We start from the raw sequence: 16416 nt of genomic DNA on the forward strand, positions 1-16416 counted from the left end.
CTTCCATACATTTCTTAACAAACTCTCCGTCAGTGAAAGACTTACCGCTGCTTGCTATCAGTTGAGCAACCCGAAAGCTGGCCCGAACGGATGCCTGGTTCAGCTGAGCTTGGCGTACAAATGTATTCTGCTGAGATAGTAGTCCACTTTTTAGCTTTGAGAGTTTGTCTGCTCGTATTTGGCCTTGCAAGCTATCGTACTTGTCTTTGTGACGGGATTCATAGTGTCGGCGAAGATTGTATTCTTTGAATACCGCCACCGTCTCTTGACAGACTTTCTTTGCATTGAACAAAAAAATAATCGTTTGTCCACTGCAGGTTAAATACCCTGCATTCTGAATCAATTTTTCTCTTACCTAACCTTTTCGCCATTATTCCGTTCTCTCTTTGACAGGGCGGGGCCTAGGATTTTTTTTCTGGAGGCCAAATAGGAAAAAAAAATCCGATAGCGTCTCTGGTATTGTTCAGAGGGCCGAGCCAAATGTGCTGACGGGCCGTATCCGGCCCGCGGGCCATAGTTTGGTGACCACTGGTCTACAGTAACGTGCCAGGCAGCGACGCCAAACTGAGAGAGATCAGAGCCGAGACTGGAAAAGACACTCTGCTCATGGCACTAAGAGACACTATCGAGAACGGCTGAGAAGATGCCCTCAGAGCATAGCCGATTACTGGAACCACCGAGATGAACTCTCCCAGATGAACGGCATCCTCTTCAAAGGTGAGAAAATCATCATACCTACCTCACTGCGCATGGAGATGCTGTCCCGGGTGCATTCAGGTCACATGGGCATAGAGAAGTGCAAGCAGAGAGCGCGTGCCATTCTCTTTTGGCCTGGGATGAACAAACCGATTGAGGACATGGTGGGAAAAATCTGTCTGGAGCACAGACCATCCAATACAAACGAGCCCCTGATCAACCACAAAATCCCAGACAGGCCATGGCAAACAGTCGCCACTGATCTCTTCATCTGGAACAATGACGACTACATAGTCACAGTGGACTACTACAGCATATACTTCAAGCTGGACAAGTTAAACAACACAACATCCTCTGCTGTGATACACAACATGAAAGCTGCCTTTCGGAGTACCAGAGACTGTAGTATCGGACAATGGACACCAGTACAAGTGCAAAGAGTTTAAGGCCTTCGCAAATGCCTGAGAGTTCACCCACCTCACAAGCTCACCGTTTTTCCCACGGAGCAATGGTCTTGCAGAGAAATCTGTTTCCATCTGTAAATCTCTCATGAAAAAGGCCAAAGCTGATCATCGAGACCCGTATTTGAGCCTCCTGGAGCATCGAAACACCCCAGTGGATAACCTCCGATCACCAGCCCAGCTGCTTATGAGCCAACGCTTACGCTCAGTCCTCCCCAGCACCCACCAGCAGCTCCAGCCCAAGGTGGTCAACCGTACAGAGGTTTACACCAGGATAATACACCGAAACCACTGTCACCGCTGCAGGAGGGGCAAAGCATCAGAATGCAAGAGCGTGGCTGTTGGAAACAAGCAACCATCATCCAGCCAGCTGGTACTGACAGATCATACCACGTCCGCACAGCAGAAGTATGATGAATATCGGCGAAATAGAAATCACCTCCTGAACACAAAAGAGACACACAACATGGACAATGACTTGGATCCCAGCATCGCCACACCACTCACCTGTTCCCTACCAGACACGGTATGGACGGGAAGTTAAGCCCAGACGGGTTCTGGACTTGTAATACTATGTAAAAGGGTGTTGGCGGGTGGATCGCTGCCCTTTGGAAAAAAAACAAAAAAACCCCAACAAAAAACAACAACTTGTAACATGTTCTTTTGAGTGCTTTGAATGTTAAAGAGTTCCAGATTCATTTGTGATGTGATTTTGGTTTAATGATATAATCAATGATTAGTAATACTGTTTGAGTTAAACTACTAAGCATTTATTTATATGCATGCACTGATATTGAACAAGCTAAATTGTAATAATAATAATTGACAAACGTGTGCACTGTTCTGTTTAATTAATGGATATAACCTGAGTTTTGATTTTGCTATCCGGTAAGCCTATGTGATTAACCTGTGATATTCAGAGCAATCAGTTATGTGTGTTGATATACTGTTTATCCTACAAGGACTGTATTCTGAAATACATTTGTTTAAATTTAAGAAGGGGGATGTAATATTATCTTAGAATATGTTCGGACTGCCAGTCGTTAGCCTATCGTATTTGGTATCTACCAACTGTCATATCCTGATTGGTCCGTAGCATTATGATTACGCAGCACGTAGTGACGTAGCCTGATGTTGGAAGGATACGCCTTCCTGAATGTCAGGGTTTTCCAGGTTATCTTTATCGTATGATTATGTTGGAATGCAACCTGTAATAAATAACCTAGCTTGTCCCATCCTACACAAAGTCGTAAAACACCCCTTGCTATGTTTTGACTAAGGTCAAGGGCTTTCTCTATTCAGTCCACTCTTACCCCCACCCTGTTTCTCTTAATAAAAATGCTCTTGCAGGAACCGAGAGTCAGACCTCCATTCGATCATTGCTGTACGCACAGCGACAAATGGACTCTCCACCTGCAGGTGTCTAAAAGGACTTACTTGTCTCCTGTGTGGTTCTTCCAAAATAAGTTGGAATGAGCGACTAACAGTCTGGAGAAAGAAGCTGTTGACGAGTCTGGTGGTGCGGGAGCGCAGGCTCCTGTACCTCTTCCCAGAGGGCAGAAGGTCAAACAAAGAGTGAGCCAGGTGACTCACATCTCTCGCAATCGAGGTTGCCTTGCGGGCGAGATGGGAGGTGTAAATGTCCTTCAGGGAGGGGAGCGAAGCACCAATAATCTTACCAGCCGTATTCACTATGCGCTGCAGGGCCTTCAAGTTCTGTTCAGTGCAGTTACCACCCCAGACAGCGATGCAACTGGTGAGGACGCTCTCAATGGTGCCACGGTAGAATGTAGACAGGACTGCCTGAGGAGCACATGCACGCCTGAGCTTCCGCAGGAAGTACAGGCGGCGCTGAGCTTTCTTTGCCAGTGACGAGGTGTTTGCGGACCAGGAGAGGTCCTCACTGACGTGCACCCCCAGGAACTTGGTGCAGCTCACCCTCTCCACCACAGCACCGTCGATGATCAGCGGCAGGTGTGTTGTATGACCCTTCCGGAAGTCAACAATGATTTCCTTGGTCTTATTGACGTTCAGCAGGAGGTTGTTGTCCCTGCACCACGTGGTCAGAAGGTCAACTTCCGACCTGTACCGAGTCTCGTCGCCCTTCATGATGAGACCCACCAGAGTCGTGTCGTCAGCAAACTTCACTATGCGGTTGTCGCTGTAGGTCGCAGTGCAGTCATGCGTCAGCAGGGTGAAGAGCAATGGACTGAGCACGCAGCCCTGGGGGGCCCCCGTGCTCAGCGTGATGCTGGCGGAGATTTTGTCGCCAACACGCACCACCTGAGGCCTCTGACAGAGGAAGTCCAGTAGCCAGTTGCAGAGGGAGGTACTGAGGCCCAGCTCGTCAAGTTTGCAGATGAGTCGCTGCGGCACAATGGTGTTGAAGGCAGAGCTGAAGTCCACAAACAGCAACCTCACATATGAGTCCTTTCTCTGCAGGTGGGTGAGGGCCGAGTGGAGGGCAGAGCAGATGGCATCCTCAGAGGACCGCTTGGCACGGTACGCAAACTGGAAAGGGTCAATCAATGGTGGGGGGGGGGGACGGACTTGATGTGCTCCATGACCAGCCGCTCAAAGCACTTCATGATGATGGGCGTCAGTGCCACAGGGCGGTAGTCATTGAAGCAGGACGGTGCAGGTTTCTTCGGCACAGGAACGATGGTGGCAGCCTTGAAACACGAGGGGACGATGGCCTGCTGCAGGGAAACGTTAAAGATGTCCGTGAAGACACCCGACAGCTCCCCAGCGCAGTCCTTCAGCGCTCGACCCGGGATGTTGTCAGGGCCCGCCGCCTTACGGTTGTCAATAGCGGCAAGCACTCTCCTCACACCGTCAGCAGAGAGGCGCAGGGTCTGCTCGTGTGGGGGGGGAGTGTTCTTCAGCGGGCAAGTGCTGTTCTGGTCGTCGAAGCGAGCAAAGAAGCGGTTCAGATCGTTCAGCAGACGGACGTCGCCCTCACAGCTCCTAGGCGCGGGCTTGTAGTCCGTGATGGTCTGAATGCCCCGCCAAAGGCTACGTGCGTCCTTGCTGTCCTTGAAGTGGGTGGAGACCTTTCACGAGAACGCCTTCTTCGCTTCTTTGATGCCTCGGGACAGGTCGGCCCTCGCTGTCCTCAAGCCAGCCTCATCCCCCGCTCTGAAAGCCTTGTCCCTGGCCCTCAGCAGTCTGAGGACAGCCCCTGTCAGCCACGGCTTCCAGTTCGCGCGGGTGACGACGGATTTCGAGCAAGTCACATCATCGATGCACTTCGTGATGTATGAGGTAACAGAGTCAGTATACTCCTCTATGTCCGTCCGATCGTTGTAGGTGGCTGCCTGCTTAAACAAGTCCCACTCAGTGGTGTCGAAGCAGTCACGAAGTGCATCGGAGGCACCCTCAGGCAACACCCGAACCTGCCTCCGAACCGGCCTGAATGCCTTCACCAATTGTCTGTATGCGGGCAAAAGCAAAACGGTGAGATGGTCAGAAAGCCCAAGATGGGGGAGGGGGGTGGCTTTGAAAGCTCCCTTTTGCGCAGAGTAGACTAGGTCCAGGAAGCTGTCTCCACGTGTCGGAAAAGTAACATGCTGGTGAAGCCTCGGGAAAACAGACTTCAGGTTGGCATGATTGAAGTCTCCAGCGAAGATGGTGAAACCGTCAGGGTGCGCTGTCTGCTGTTCACTGACAGCCTGGTACAGTTCACCAAGCGCCGCGATCCTGTCGCCTTCGATGTTGGAAGGCGACTAGCAGAAACGCGGTAAATTCCCTCGGCAGGTAAAAAGGACGGCACTTGATGATCACAAACTCCGCAAGTGGCGAGCAGTGCTTACATACCACCACAGAGTCCCGACACCATTCTTCTCGGATGTAGACGCATATTCCACCTCCTCGCGACTTTCCCCCTCGTACAATGGCACGGTCCGCCCGATAGCTTGCTAGCTGCTCCAGATGCACGGCAGAGTCCAGAATGTTGTCACTCAACCAGGTCTTGGTGAACACGAGCACACAGCAGTTCCGCACCGTCCGGTTCGTAGACCTCAGCAGGCGAACGTGATCCATTTTGTTGTCCAGCGATCGAACATTCGCCAGACGAATGGAGGGCACCGCCGGGCGCGCTGGGTTGGCCGCCAGCCTGGCCCGGGCGCCTCCGCGCTTGCCCCTCTTCTGCCTCCTCGCACACCATTTCCGACGGCTCCCAACCGGGGGAGGAAAAGCGGGCGAGGTCGGCGACGTTTCAGGACGTAGCAGTCCAAGCGCCTTTAATGTCACCGCTTCAAAGTCCAGAACCCCACAAAACCCACTTCTGCCGATGTCGAGCAGAACCTGCCTGCTGTACTTGTAGCACGATAAAGCACGACGAGACGAACACATAAGACTGTCGGACGAACACTCATTAGACGAACAAATCACCGTATTGACGGGACAGAGAGTGGCTGCTGCGTGTGCACGTGCCGCCATCTTGAATTCAGGGTCGTTTTATATTCAGGCCAATATGGTAGATCACACATGCATGAATGAGAGATGTCAGAGTAAAAGGACTGCACAAAGAGTGTTATTTTGAGCATGTGGATGTGTTGATATGAAGTGATGAATGCATGTGATTTTGTTCTGTAAATTTCCTTTGTCTTACCTTATTTCCCTTAGACCAGCGGTCCCCAACCTTTTTAGTGCCATGGACTGGATTATTGTCAGACAATATTTTCACGGACCGGCTTTTAAATAGTGGTGGAAAAATGCAACAAAATAAAATAATACGACCGACATGAAAACAATTGTATTGTGGTGCTGAAGGAAAGGAGATGCAGCTGGTGTGTCGCAAAAGTCTTTACTGATATATACCGTATTGGCCCAAATATAAGACGGTGATTTTTGCATTGAAATAAGACTGAAAAAGTGGGGGTCACCTTACATTCGGGGTCTAGACATTATACCCATTCACAACGCCAGATGGCGCCAGATATCTTTAACGTGAATGCTGAACTTAACTCCCCAGACCAAAGCTAACCCCTGTCACGAAGAATAAAAATAAAAATAGCGGTAGCAGTTTGCATTATTTTATTGCAATGTTTTTCCTTGTTTACATAAAGGACAAAGATTCAATCACTGGATGACGAAGATGACGAAGGGCCCCACGTACTACCGGCATCATGAGCGGCTTTGTTTGTAAGTGACACAGAGGACGAAGAGTTTGAAGGATTTATTGATTTGGAAAGACACAGAAGGTTTGAAAAACTATTATGGATTTTACTCACGCCCGGTCTTCTCTACGGAGCTCTCTTTCACCTCCGTGGATGGAAGTCGGGGGCTGCGCTTGACCGAGTGGCTGTCCGGGGACGGTGGATGGGGCTCGGACATGGCTTTTACGTACGCCCGGTCCTACTCTACGGAGCTCTCTTTCACCTCCGTGGATGGAAGTCGGGGGCCAGTGCTCGGCCGGGTGGTTGTCCGGGGACGGTGAATGGGGCTCGGAGATGGCTTTTACGCACCCCCCGTCCTATTCTATGGAGCTCTCTTCCACCTCCGTGACTGGAAGTGCCACCTCCGGGGATGGAAGTCCATGCCGCCACACGCCTGGAAGTCCATGCCGGTGCTTGGGGCCGTGTGGCGGTTAAATATTTACCGTATTTGCCGGTGTACAGGTCGACTCGGTGTATAAGTCGACCCCCTAAAATTCGACGGGTATTTACGATTTTATGATATATCCTTTGTATAAGTCGAGCTCAATTGTTGCATTATATTAAACTTCAAAATTCAATATGCGAAATTTATTGACGAAATGTGTTCAAATTCCGGGAGGCCGTGCGCATGCGGCTGTTTATAAGCACCGCGGAGGAGATCGCGGCCGGCGAGCTCGCGCACGCCGCCCGGCACCAACGGGAGGCCGGAAATAGCTCCAAGCCGAGCGGATCGGCACTTTATAAGCACCGCGGAGGAGATGGCGGCGCCTCATTGGACTTCCAGCGGCCGGCGAGCTCGCGCACCCGCCCGGCACATCCGGGAGGCCGTGCGCACGAGCCAAGTGGCCGAAAATAGCCCCCGCCGAGCGGATCGGCTGTTTATAAGCACCGCGGAGGTGGTCGCGGCGCCTCATTGGACTTCCAGCGGCCGGCGAGCTCGCGCACCCGCCCGGCACATCCGGGAGGCCGTGCGCACGAGCCAAGTGGCCGAAAATAGCCCCCGCCGAGCGGATCGGCTGTTTATAAGCACCGCGGAGGTGGTCGCGGCGCCTCATTGGACTTCCAGCGGCCGGCGAGCTCGCGCACCCGCCCGGCACATCCGGGAGGCCGTGCGCACGAGCCAAGTGGCCGAAAATAGCCCCCGCCGAGCGGATCGGCTGTTTATAAGCACCGCGGAGGTGGTCGCGGCGCCTCATTCGACTTCCAGCGGCCGGCGAGCTCGCGCACCTGCCCGGCACATCCGGGAGGCCGTGCGCACGACCCAAGTGGCCGAAAATAGCCCCCGCCGAGCGGATCGGCTGTTTATAAGCACCGCGGAGGTGGTCGCGGCGCCTCATTGGACTTCCAGCGGCCGGCGAGCTCGCGCACCCGCCCGGCACATCCGGGAGGCCGTGCGCACGAGCCAAGTGGCCGAAAATAGCCACCGCCGAGCGGATCGGCTGTTTATAAGCACCGCGGAGGTGGTCGCGGCGCCTCATTCGACTTCCAGCGGGCCGCGCACTCGCGCACGCCGCCCGGTTCAAATTTTCTAAGTGCAACGCACAATGAGATGCATGAGAAACGGCCTTGGTTACCATCACATTTGAAGCGATGAATACGAAGTTAAATTTTATGACTCGGTGTATAAGTCGAGGTCGATTTTTTTCGGTCGATTTTGGATCGAAAAAGGTCGACCAATACACCGGCAAATACGGTATGTTATAGTTATGTCATATATTTTATTTTGTGTAGCAACTTGTATATGTTTTTATCGTTACAGTTCAGTAGTTGTTGGCTTGTTGAACTCTTGTTTTGTTAAATAAAGAGCCGTTTACCAAACCCACGTCTGTCCTTGTACTTTGTTAACGCTACAATATATTTATATACTAGATCTGTGGATTAACGACGAGGCTGACGTCAGGGCGCACGCATGGCGTTGTTGATAAAGGACGAGGAATTTGATTGATGGATTTCATGATTTGGAGTGACACAGATGGTTTGATAATATTATTGCTTATACAATATATATAATTTATATATCGTTATATGGGCCTGTGGAATATTTTGAAGTGCAAGCACCGTCAGCGGTGCGCACCCATTGTTGACATAAAGGACAATCGATGGATTTAATGAATTGGAGTAACACAGATGGTTTTATAAACGTGTTATTTATGTAATAGTTATTTGAATAACTGAATGTTACGTCAGGCCCGTTCTCAGCTCTTCGTTTGTGTTTATGTCACGTTAGCATACCTATCATTTAGCCTGTTGTTGCTTGTTCATGTCTGTTCTTGGTGTTGGATTTTGTCGAATAAATTTCCCCCAAAATGCGACTTATACTCCGGAGCGACTTATATGTTTTTTTTTCACGTTATTTTGGATTTTATGCGACCTATATTCTGGAGCAAATTCTAGTCAGAAAAATACGGTACTGTAATCATTTTCTGTATAAAAGTTAAATTTGGTGTTCAAAAAGTCTCTTTTCCAAACTTGAGTCTTGAAAAAGAGGGGGTCGTCTTATAATCAGGGTCGTCTTATATTCGGGCCAATACGGTAATAGAAACAAAATCAACGGAAGTGTATTATCACATAAATACCACGTGCCCATCACACCTTTCAACCCTTAATTCTATGGGGGAATTCTGTATGCCAACAACACAGTATAATATTGTCACAAAGCAGACAGGACAACCACGTGTGGCAGAGTTTATTTATTGTTCTTAGGAGAAAGGGACGTGGAGATCAACAGCAGTGTGGCCGGTGGGCGAGGCGAAGATGGAGTAGGGGACAGGCAATCAGTCGGGGCTGGCAGCGTTCGGGCCTGGTCACTTGGATGGAAACAAGGTCAACAACTGGAAGAAAGCACAGGCGATCAAGCACACAGCACAAGGAGCAAACAGGTGGCATGCAGGGATGACGGGGTTTAAGTAGGGATGAAATAACGAGCAGTGACAGGTGCAGGTGATTGACTTTATTAGGGGGCGTGGCTGTGAATTATGTTGAGGAAAGGGAGCGGCTGGGTGGCAGGTGACACAAGCATGTGACAGAACTCCTCTCCCGCGGGACGGTTCCCGACATCTCAAAAACGGAACCCCGATCCGAGGTGGGCGGGGGCGAAGCAGAAGCAGGTCACTACCAATCCGACGTCAGAGTCATCGGAGGAAAACGTCTCCAAAGCAGGTGGAAGCAAAGACAAGTCCCCATCCTCAGACGTGCCGTTGGGGGGCACCAGATCAGGTTAAGGAATGGGAGCAGACGCCGGCCTGGGACCTGAACTGAAACCGGAACAGGGGCCAAACGGCTCCCTCTTGGACAACCCCTTCAAATGGCAGGCCGGTCAGGATGCAAATTATGAACTGCTGGATTCAAGCCAGACTGGGTCCGCGGCTGCAGGCTATGGGGTGACAGAGCAGGGGCCCGAGAGGCAAGGACACTGGCCGGAGGCGAAGGACGGGTCTGAGGCAGGGTCTTGCGATAGGTGTGAGGGGGCAAGCAAACCGATCACAACTGAAACCCTGCCGGTTGGGTGCTCCTGGCTTTCCTTGGACAAAAAGCCACTTGATGCCCCTCACCCCTGCAGTATAGGCACAACCTTGTTTGGAGGCGTCTCCAATGCTCCTCTGGCAAGAGCGAGGTGCGTCCTATCTCCATGGGTTCAGACCAGGTTCGCTGGGCAGGAGGAGTGTTCATGAAAGCCTAGCTGGCCAAGAAAGGGTTCCAGTCACAGGCAGACGGCAGGCAGGGTAGAGCCTTCAGGGGTCAAAAGACGAGCACGCAGGAGTCTGGTGATCGAATCCTGCAGTGCCCCAAAGGTGAGCTTTTACGATCAAGTGTGTTATTGCATACCCCACATTGCCGCGGGGCTATTCGATCGAAGTCGGTGGAGATCACCATTGAAGTGTTAAAGGTTGCCAACGTTAGGCTCTCGAACGTCAGGTGCTGGGGTCGGAATAACTGAGGACAGGGCGCTGGGTCCAAAGCGTGGTTGCGCAGATGGGATAGAGGTGGTTGGAGGTGTCAGGTTCTTGAGAGCCTGGCGGACTTGGCCCAGTGTTTTGCTGCTGGATCTGCTGTTGCTGAAGCTGCTGGCATTAATGCTGGCCTGCTGTTGCTGTATCTGGACGAGCTGGGTCTGCGCAGTCATCTCCCGAGATATCTGGCTGATGTCCCACTCGGTGCGCAACAGTCGATCCAAGGCAGAAGGGCTGTTCACTTGATTTGGTCAGTTTGTTCTGTCACGAAGCAAACAGGACAACCAAGTGCATCACAGTTTGTAGGGGAAAGGGATGTGGCGATCGGGTGCAGCGTGGCCAGAAGGCGAGGTGAAGACATAGTGGGTGCTAGGCGGTCGGTCGAGGCTTGCGGCGTTCGGGCGTGGTCAGTCAGATAAATGGAAACAAAGTCGTCAAGTGGAGGAAAGCACAGGCGAACAAGCACGCGGCACAAGGAGCAAATGGGTGATGACGAACTGACAGGGACAGATGCAGGTGATTGATTTGATTGAGGGCGTGGCTGTGAATAATTGATGTTGAGGAAAAGGAGTGGCTGGATAGCAGGTGACACAGGAACGTGGCAAATATAGTAATAAATTGCAGACAATTCCAGCTTGTTTTCGATTACAAAAAAAATGAAGAACACCCTTTCGTGTTTGTCAGTTTCCATCTTTAGAAGCACATTTCTCACTAGCGTTCTGTGCGAGGTGCGTCCAATGACCACTCACACGGTCGGAAAACTCATTAATTCCACCAAAAATATAATGAGTACGTGAGCATGCTTATTGCAGGGAGTATGGAAGCATAAACAATTTTATTAGCCTGACGTTTTCTGTCTTCTCGGGGGTATTTTTATAGCAAGTGTAGAAAATAAAAATAAGAAGAATAAGATTTCCCATTCCCTAACCAAAGTTAAGAGGTCAAGAATAAAGTGACATTTACTTTTTGTTGTAAATGTTTGAAAAGCAAGCTGTTGTTTTCATTTTCTGTGCGTTTTACACCATGTAATAGGGCAAAAGGTGTGACTTTTGGCATAGTCCGGCACGGATTATTTGCTTTTATATTGTCTCCTATGGAAACGTTGCTTCTACTTACAAATGTTTCTACTTACAAACGCGATTGCAGAACCAATTAAGTTCGAAAGTATACGTACCAATGCAACTTCACTAGCATCGTCCTCATGTAGGGTCGAATTTTTCAAAATAAAAAGTCATTCGGACTCAGATAAATAAAATGGAAATAATGCAAATCATTCACTCTTTTTTGTGTGGTATTGGTCCGCGGCCTGGTTTTGGGGACCTCCGCCTTCGACTATGTTCTTGGTAGTCTATTGCAATAATAACAAACGACTGCATTCCATATATAACAATTTAATAAATCCATTTTCTACCACATTATATGATGACACAGCCCTAGATGTGTCTATGTATTCTACGAGCAAAGTATTAATTTTTTAATATGCATTTCGTTACAAGTAGTACATACATATGTGTTTGTGTCTTCTTTTTTCTGTTACCCATTTTATTTCTGTTCCAGTGCCTCCTTGACTTGCTTTCCTTTTTCTTCTCTCTGCACTTCTCCATTTCATATCACTTTCCGCCCTCCTTCGTGCTCGCCATTGCTGTGGCTGTTGGCAGCCTATTTAAATGCTTCATTGGAGAAGGATTAAGGTTTATGCAAGGTCAGTGTGGGATGTGATAATTATAATCACAGCTTTTTGCTTGGCCGGTGACTGCCATTTGTTATTCTCAGCTGAGTGGATTCAGAGGGCCCTGGGGAATGTGTTGACACGGAGCTCACTGATTTAGTGGGTTTCCTCCTCCCCCTTCTAGCTCAACATAAAGCTGGTTTTGAGGTTCTCATGTTCTTTCCTGCTTGTTTTTCCCTTACCATTTTAACAGAAGCACTTACCTTTATGTGTTTAACACAGTTTGAACACCCAAATTTTGCTGCTTCTAATTGCTTTTTTATTTATTTATAACTTCTGATTGTTCGTCTTGACAGTGTTTTATTTGGCGCTTTTCAACAAATGTATTTTAGGGCCACTGATCTGCTTTGCTATCGAAGGCTAACTCTACTGCATCTTGGATATAACTTTGATTTTTAGACTAAGGTGTATGTCAGGCAGGGGACAAGACGGAGGACTCGGATGCAGAGTCGTTTCTTTCTGGGATTTATTCCAGCAAGCACACTGAGCAAAAGTACAAATCAAATCGCCTCTTGCGAGGGAAAATATGTGGCAAAAAGTACAAACAAAAGGTGTCGCACTGAGGCGAGTCAAAAGGCTAAAAGTACAAATCAAAACGCCTCTTACGAGGGAAAACACGTAGCAAAAAGTACCAACTAAAGGAGTCGCACTGGGGCGAGACAAAAAGGCGATGGAGACCAAGGCACAAACAAAAGCGTCGCTCGGTGGCGAGACAAAAAGGAGGGTTCTTACAGAGAGTTCGGACATCAAGGGATCGGGGCTGGTGGTCGGGGCAAGGCAAGACACACTGGCACAAGACAAGGGGAAGACACGGACTAAATACACACAAAAGGGCGGGGACACAGGTGATGACAATTAGTGTCGATTACGCCGGTGCACACAATCGGGATCAGGGAAGACAAGACAACCAAACACCGAGGAAGGAAACACGAACTGAAACGGACGGGATGACAAAATAAAACCGGAAGTAAAGTTACGACAATTGACGAGACAAAAACCGAAAAAAATAAACGCGACCGCATGACAGTGTAGCTGCTATGTTACTGCCATATATCATACATGGCATATGTGTAATCTGTACGCTAGTCTGTAACTATACTACATCTGTTCCTAAAAATGTTCTATTGACCTATGTAATTTATCTTTGTTTTTATGAAGGTCGTGGAAGCCTTTAACACTGGAACTGCAGAAGAGAAGTAGAAGATTTGAAACTGCTCAGAAGGAAATAATTTAATATTGTCTTTTAGACTGCCACAAATGAGAGAAAAAAAACAAGAACAGGGGCATTTTGGGGACAAGAAGCAGAAGGAGAAGCAGTAATAGAATATTCGTTCGTTTGTTCATTCATTCATTATCCAAAACGCTTATCCTCACAAGGGTTACGGGTGTGCTGGAACCTATCTCAGCTGATTTTGAACTGGTTGCAAACCAATTGCAGGGCTCCAATAACAAACAAGCAGTCACAATCACGTCCAAGGGCATTTTAGAGTGTCCAACTAACATACCATACATGATTTGGAATGTTGGGGGAAACCGAAGCACCTGGAGGAAACTCACTCAGGCACGGGGAGAACATTCAAACAACACACAGACAGACTGTGTTGTTTTCCTTGTAAACAGATTTTTACTGACGGTACTAAATAGTGGTGTCGAATTCTAATCGATAAAGAAGGTGTAACCCAGGTTAACATAGCCTTGTAAAACAAGAGCCTGTTAATAAAAACAGTAATAAAGAAAGTACATTGTAAATATCTTCTAAACAGACCAACACAGATTAAAAGCATGTAAATTATTAAAACAATACAAATTCATTATTTTATTAATGTTTTGTATTTGTTAAAATGATAAAAGTGTGAACAATCACTTTTATTTTCAAGGAGACATGATGACTTAAAGAGAAGACCTATGTGACCAGAAATGCAAACTCTACTTTTTTTTCCCGCCGTTCTCTTTTGAATGACAACGAAGGTGCACTAAATACAGGAGTTAAGTACGTTAAACTAAAGACTAAAGGGAAGAGAGAGAGTGAAACAGGATTATATTAAAAAAAAATTGTATTTGATGGACTTATTTTTCTATTTTCAAACTTTCTTTTCACCTTGGTGATGCACTAAGTGTGGAACGGGACTTGATTCACGAGAGTTGGTTCAGAAACATCTGCACTAATAACGAAGCTGATTTCTTGTGCAAGTCGCAAGATGGCGAGCCACCAAAAAGGCCTTTGAATTGTCTCTTACGCAGGAGCAGAGAGCACTCGCTGGACGTTGTTCATCCAACCTGGTAGGATCTATCCATTTTTTCCTCTGCTACACCGAAGTGGATTCGTAAAGGATTGACTATTCAGGAAAATCAGGAGAAGCCAACCGAAGGGATATAGAGACATTTTGATATTGAAAGTCGTTCAGTTTTTTTGCTGTATTGTTTTGTGTTTTGTACATTTTGTCACTTTTATTTTTGTGAACCATATATGTGATGATGCTGTAATGGTGTTATTAAAATATTGATTGGTTTGAACAAAATCAGTGAAATGGTTGGAATTTAAAAGTGGCTTTAACTGAACTCAAATTAGATTTACTATTACTTTCAAATTACTTACCTGTACTGAATGTTATTCAAACAACACAAAGTGAGGTAACTAAACAGATTGAACCTTAGAATTAATAAAACAACCCAGGTTGAAACTAAAATTCCTTAAACTGAAAAGTTTAACTGAAAGGGAAATTATTTTCTTCAACTAACACTGAATTTAAATGTAAATTGTATGTCTATTGTTTGTAAATTGTATGTCAACTATTTTCTCTACTAAAATAAGCCAGCAGTTCAATTCAAACCTTGGTCTGTGGTCATTTATTTTGCTTATTCTATCACCACTACACATATAGCCAAACTTAGAACTGGTCCATTATCTAAATTACTGTAAGCACTGTCAAAAACAAAAAGGTGTTAAAGAAGCAAATTAAAATCTTTGCAATTTCTGGAGAAATTGCATGTGAAGGCGAAGAAGCTGGAAAAAAAACATAGGGAATGCTACAGAATGATGTTTAAAGTTAGAACAGGTTAAAATGGGTTAATAATGTAGGAATTGGAAGTGACAAACAAAATTTTGTAAAATTTGGTGTGAATTTTAAAATTGGAAATTTTGAATTTTTTTAAGTGGGGAATTGTGTAATAGGTAGGCAAAAGATGAACAGTTTAAAGTTGTAATGGGTTGAATCATTTGAAAAATGTTGGAGTTAAGAGCAAATGTTGAATGCCCCATAGAGAATGAATGGGAATTAAAAAAAAATTGCGCCAACATTTTCTTAAATTTGGAACAAAACGAAAACTACGGGTTTAAAAGGTTCACTTTGGTGTTCTAAAGTTGAAACGGGTTGTGTCGGACGAAAATTGTAAAAGTTAGAGCTTATTGTGGTGGAGGAGTTTGCTTGTCCCAATGATCCAAGGAGCCATGTTGTCTGGGGCTTCATGCCCCTGGTAGGGTCACCCATGGTAAAAGGGTCCTAGGTGAGGTGAAAGACAAAGCACGCCTCACAAAAATCCCTTATGACGATTAAGAAAATTGGATTTAGTTTTCCCTCGCCTGGACGCGGGTCACCGGGGCCCCCCTCTGGAGCCAGGCCTGGAGGAGGGGCTCCAAGGCGAGCGTCTGGTGGCCGGGTCTTCGCCCATGGGGCACAGCCTGAAAAAGAAACATGGGTTCCCATGTGCTCATCACCTGTGGGAGGGGCCAAAGGGGTCGGGTGCTGGGCGGTTGCCAAAGACAGGGACCTTGGCGGTCCGATCCTCGGCTGCAGAAGCTGGCTCTTGGGACATGGAATGTCACCTCTCTGGCTGGAAGGAGCCCGACCTGGTGTGTGAAGCAGAAAAGTTCAGAAAGGTCTGACTTGCCTCCACACACAGTTTGGGTTCCGGTACAAGCCCTCTCGCGAGGGGCTGGACTCTCTTCCACTCTGGAGTTGCCCACGGTGACAGGCGTCAAGCAGGTGTGGGCATACTTATTGCCCCCCCGGCTGGGCGCCTGAACATTGGGGTTCAGCCCGGTGAACGAGAGGGTCGCCTCCCTCCGCCTTCGGGTGGGGGAACGGGTCTTGACTGTTGTTTGCGTCTATTCTCTAAACAGCAGCTCAGAGTACCCACCCTTTTTGGTCCTTGGAAGAAGTGCTGGAGAGCGCTCCTTCTGGGGACTCCATCGTTCTACTGGGTGACTTCAATGCTCACGTGGGCAATGACAGTGAGACCTGGAAGGGCGTGATTGTGAGGAATGCCCCCCCCCCCCCCCCCCCCGATCTGAACACGAGTGGTGTTATATCATTGGACTTCTGTTTTCGACACGGATTGTAAATAATGAACACCATGTTAAAACATAAGGGTGGCCATGTGTACACTTGGCACCAGGACACCCTAGGCCGCAGTTCGATGAT

At 48.0% G+C, this 16416-nt stretch overlaps 1 long non-coding RNA gene across 1 annotated transcript in view; it reads left to right on the forward strand.

The window, feature by feature from the left end:
• Positions 1 to 2499, forward strand: part of LOC148404740 (uncharacterized) — a 64665-nt gene extending 62166 nt beyond the window's left edge. The window contains exon 3 of the long non-coding RNA XR_015861464.1: positions 394 to 2499. This is a non-coding gene — a long non-coding RNA (uncharacterized LOC148404740). The remainder of the gene's footprint in view (positions 1 to 393) is intronic.
• The last annotated feature ends 13917 nt before the right edge of the window (positions 2500 to 16416 follow it).

Source organism: Syngnathus floridae, chromosome 1 (genome assembly GCF_059516105.1).
Source record: "Syngnathus floridae isolate MCC-2025c chromosome 1, RoL_Sflo_1.0, whole genome shotgun sequence".
Taxonomy (NCBI): domain Eukaryota; kingdom Metazoa; phylum Chordata; class Actinopteri; order Syngnathiformes; family Syngnathidae; genus Syngnathus; species Syngnathus floridae.